The sequence below is a fragment of the Vicia villosa genome, unplaced genomic scaffold (assembly GCF_029867415.1).
Source record: "Vicia villosa cultivar HV-30 ecotype Madison, WI unplaced genomic scaffold, Vvil1.0 ctg.004176F_1_1, whole genome shotgun sequence".
NCBI lineage: Eukaryota > Viridiplantae > Streptophyta > Magnoliopsida > Fabales > Fabaceae > Vicia > Vicia villosa.
The window spans coordinates 118,039-123,412 of NW_026706386.1; the positions used below are offsets into that span (position 1 = coordinate 118,039).

At 36.0% G+C, this 5,374-nt stretch overlaps 1 long non-coding RNA gene across 1 annotated transcript; it reads left to right on the forward strand.

The window, feature by feature from the left end:
• The first annotated feature begins 2,473 nt into the window (after window positions 1–2,473).
• LOC131641863 (uncharacterized) lies at window positions 2,474–5,110 on the forward strand. Its single transcript, XR_009295659.1, has 3 exons — window positions 2,474–2,534; window positions 2,634–2,793; window positions 4,354–5,110. It is a non-coding gene; the product is annotated as an uncharacterized LOC131641863 (long non-coding RNA).
• Window positions 5,111–5,374: the final 264 nt, after the last annotated feature.

Here is a 5,374-nt window from a genome sequence, read left to right on the forward strand (position 1 = left end):
ATTTAACTATGACATAAAATATAAGAATGAATATTGTTTTGGTCAAATAAATATTTTAGATTACTTTTTAGTCTTTTATTTATAAAAAAAGAAATGGGATGTTTTAGTCCGAGTTCTCTATCTTACAAGTTTTTCCCATTTTTTATACTAATGTAAAAGACTTACGTAACCACTCGCAAGAAATAAAATTGATGGCAAAAAAATTTTAAAAACAAAACTTCTAAGAAAATACATAAGAGAGAGAGAATTTCAAAATGTTCATAAGAAATAATAACTTATTAAATCAATAATTATATATCTTAGAGAGTATGGAAGTATGTTTCTCTACAAAAGGAATAGTTATTTTACATAATAGATAATCTAGAAAGGAAGTTACAATCCATAGTTTACCTAAAAGGGAAATAATAACAATCCAACTTGAAGTTCCAATGGGTAATACCCACATCACCCACATGAAAAACAACTACAAATACCCTACCACATTGTTATTCTCTTCCTGGTAAAACACATATCCCTAATAATGGTACATTATGAATTTTCATCCTCATCTTTTCCCTCAAACTCCACCCCCCAAACTCCAAAAATGATTCCTCAGAAAATAACCCTATTATAATTTCTCACACCATGGTAAAAGGTTTATTTGAGTGTGTAGAAAATTTACTAGGATTATTTTCTAAGGTATCATTTTTGGAGTTTGGACGATTCGAGTTTCATGGAAAAGGTGAGGATGCAGATTCTTTGTGCACCACTATTAGGGATATGTGTTTTGCGAGGAAGGGGTTAATAATGTGGTAGAGTATTTATAATTGTTTTGAATGTCGGAGATGTCGATCTTATCCATTGGAATATAATTTTGGATTGTAATTTTCCTTCTAGATTAGTTATGAATTGTAACTTCCCTTCTAGACTATCTATCAGGTCAAAAAACAAATCGTTTTGGAGAGAAAAAATGTGTGCGTACCCTGTAACATATATAATTATAGGATTGAATAAATTATTAGTTCCTATATATATTTTAAAATTCAGCCTAGGTTATGTTATTTTTTAAGAAGTTTTGTTTTTCATTTTTTTTTGCCACAATTTTTTTTTCTTGTGATTTGTTTTGTAAGTTTTTTCCATTGTTACAAAAATATCGAAGGTTTTTAAGATAAAGAAAAATATTTGAGAGACTAAAACATCCAAATTTTTTTAAACAGACTAAAAATATAATTTTAAATTGGGTTAATATAGAGATTAAATTTTTTTCAAATCAAAATATCTTCGATTTGAAATTGATTGAAAAAAATATATTTCATAATTTTTTTAAAATAACAATAAATTTATATTCTATTTTCATAAGGCTCATTTGTACTTATTATATGAAAATAGAGATGTTATGGCAGAAAGAGATGAGGAAAGTGTTGAGTGAATATGGAGTAATGAAACGGTCTAGAGGGGTGAATAGACCCTTTTAGAAAATTATAAAAGTCTGATCACTCTCTAAATTCAATTGTCAGAGGTTTTCAAAAAATGCGCACGGAAGGTTTAAAGCGAATATATGAAGATAATATTTTTGTTTGAACTTTGATCACGTTAACACTTAATCAATTCATAAATTCCAAAGATGGTTTTGTGATGAAACACAAAAGGTAATCAATGGATTCACCTGTATATTTCATTAGGTGAGCTTAAACAACAAATCAATATCACTGAGTTCTAACTCAACATTTTCTCAAAATTTAAGCACCACTAAATCTCGATTAAGCCGCAATTCTAACAAAACCTAACATTACGTATTATATCGCTACCAATTGGATAAATGATAAACTACTCTAAGAATTGAAAACCTAGACACGCAATATCCTAAGAAATTTAAAAACTATACATTATTTATGTCTAATCCAAAATGGTATGCATTTTATCTAATGTTTAACAAACAAGAAATTGTGTCATCATCTTGTTCTTTATTTAAAATTGCATTATATATATATATATATATATATATATATATGTGTGTGTGTGTGTGTGTGTGTGTGTGTGTGTGTGTGTGTGTGTGTGTGTGTGTGTGTGTGTGTGTGTGTGTGTGTGTGTGTGTGTGTGTGTGTGTGTGTGTGTGTGTGTGTGTGTGTGTGTGTGTGTGTGTGTGTGTGTGTGTGTGTGTGTGTGTGTGTGTGTGTGTGTGTGTGTGTGTGTGTGTGTGAGGGAGGATCCATTGACACCAAGTGTAAGCCTAAAATTCATACACGAAATCTCAATCGTTAATTGTAATATCCCACATTAATCTAAGCATAATTAAGAGATACTAAGAAGAAATGTGTATTATTATAGTGGATTAGTTAGAATCCAACTAAGTGGCATATTGGTAATTACCACTTAGTTGGAGGGCATTATGGACATTTAACTCTATTGCATGGGCTTAAGGGCATGTTTGGTTGGTTAGTTGTTACAAATCAGAATTTTGAAGAATGAGAGAGCTTAGGAGCATGGAAAGAAAGAAGAAAATCATGTTCATCCTTTGCATTTTCGCACCCTAAGAACAGCCTTCACTAAATCAGGTATATCTCTCAACTCGTAACTCCGATCGTAACGATTCTGGTCCCATTGGAAAGCTAACGAATTTCTCTTCGATTTGCACCTATGGTTCGCATTTATAGCTTCTGTTTTGAAGGAGAAAAACGAGTTTGAAGTTGGGACATGCATGCTGATTGTGTGATAAAGAGTGGATACGGGTTTGATGAATTTGGAGTTGGAGTTTTGGTCAAGTGAGGAGCTCAATTGCAGCATGTTCATCATCCAAAGCTCCATTGATGCAAGGTGAGTCCTTAGATAGTGACTTGGGGAATTAGCATGCAAGGGTTAGAATTGGGGTTAGGGAATTGTGAGAATGATCCATGAATCTATGATGATAAAACATGTTTATGTGATAATTGCTGGTAGTATGTGATTTAATTGATCAAATATGTGTTCTTATGATCATTTGCATGCTATAGATTGCTAAAATATGATGATACTCGTATTTGGAATGTTATAGGTATTGGGATTGGGATTGGTTTTGGTTAGGGACTGATAAAATGCAGATTTTTGGGACTGTCAGTCATGTAACCGGTTACATGGTTGACGTAACCGGTTACATGTGTGAAAAAGGGTGAAAAACGCAGTTTTACAGTGATGTAACTGGTTACATGATTCATGTAACCCGTTACATTGCTGTTGGGCAGATTTTCCAAAACTTCGGAAATTCATAACTTTTGCGTCGTAAGTCCGTTTCGCGCAAACTTTATATCGTTGGAAAGCTAGCGACATGTACTATCTAATGAAATAGGTCCCCAAACCAGAATGTTTGATTTAACAATAGTGGAACCCCACTTAGTGAATCAATGAATTAGTATGAGAACTGATGTCTATCATTGATTAATAATTCTTATGTTAAGCATGGCATAGTTTGTTTATTGCTTATTATAATTGTGATACCCATATTTGAAAGCATTATGCCATTATGTTTTATACATGAAAACCTATGGACTCCATCGTTTTAGTTAAATGATTGGATTGATTGCTTTGTTTGTGACCTTGACTTTATGTCATATTTCTGTATGCTTGAATCGAAGTGGCCGGCAGGCTAGATTGGGACGCTGCTCTGACCGTGTAGTTTATGAGCCCTCCCGGACCGTGTAGTCTAATGGAATAACCCGTTCATGTGTATTGTTCGATATGGTGTGCATCTGAGCTACCGTTGCAGTGTGCTTGTGAGTTTCCGTACGGGGTTTTACTCACTTGTCGTTAACACACTTGCGTGCTCGGTATGGTGGGGTTATGCGGCCAAGTAGGCTAATGAATAATGAGGTAACTCACCTCTAGTGAAGTCACGTAGACTAACACTAGGCTTTCGCCCGATGGGCTCAGGCGTCAAGGTGGCGGTTTGTACTCGGCGTAACTCACTAGCGTGAAGGAGGTTAACGGGACAATGACGCCAATTAGGCCAGATCATCGCACGGCCATTTAGGCTTGTGTGGACTCGTTTAACCATCCTGCAGTGTGCTTGTACAAGTCCCTTGACAAATAGGCAGGAGGTTACTCATCGAGGATGCATTTATTCCATAATCCTAGCCGGGGTTGTTTACACTTCTGGATTCCCCGTATGTGGATGCGGGTTTGCATACTTGTTTGCTATACAATGTGTATTTGTTTTAGGCAAGTCCAATGGTGGACGAGTCACTTGTTTTCTCCGTACTTGTACCGGATGTGAGGATAACCTCGAATCAATGGTGGATTCGGTTGTTGATGCATGTACCCTGTAGAACCGAGTGGACCCATAGGATAGGAGGACTCACTGAGATTTAGTAATCTCACCCCAATCAACTTATATTTTTTCAGGTGCAGTTTAGTAGTGTTTGGTCAGTAGCAGGTTTGGACTGAAGACTTGGAAGTGGTGATGGCTCGGAGACCTCGTTGGTTTTGACTTTCCGCTGTGCAAGATCCATTGAAGACACATGTTTTGTAATTATTATTATTATTATTTCATGTTGTATTCTAAATGGATCATCTTGTATCCTTAGCTTTTGTATGTACTCAATATCAATTTTAACGTTTCATGCATAATATACTAGTCAGTTATGTATGGGGTGTTACAGTTGGTATCAGAGCTGGTCGATTCTCGGCCGAGCCATGAGACATCACTAGCAATTCCTTTTCCTCCTCTCAAGTGTGCGTTGCTAGCCTGATTTTACTGAAATCTCATTCAGTTGTTGAACTTGATCAACTCATCGACTGAGTGTGAGACAGTAGAATTACGGCAGAGCCGCCACGAGGACTCGTAAAACCTGCAAGGTTGTGAACCTAAGTTGTTGGATGTTTTAAGTGGATGATATTGGAGTCATCAAGATTAAGGAGAGCATTCGACACGAAGTAGTGATACCCAAACTGTCAAGGTGTGGAATGGAGATAGCTAGAACCCCCAGGATTTTGACTGAACGAAGTGAAGCTTTCTCTAAGTCTTGGTAATAGCAAGGGAAATCCAAATAATATTGAGTAGGAGCCTTGTAAAGTAAGATTCTCCGAAAGTGTTGAGCTGTGAATTAGTAGGATTCAGTAATGATGATGCTGCCGGTGTTAAGTGCGACTGATGAGCTGATAGGACAGAATGGCCTCTGGAAATGCGGACAGAAGAGTTAGACCTTTCTAATTGCGCTGGTACGGACAGTAATTGGATGGATGAAGTATTAGATCCTGGTCCAACTTGAAGTACCATAAGCGAGAGTAGTTTCCTAGTGAAGGTTAGTAGAGTGTATGAGTGTGGTAACTTACGATTGGGTAAGGTTTGAATATTCGGTCGATAGAAGAGGATATGTATTTCTGTTCTTATCATTTTATATTTAAGTTCTAGAACTACGCTAGA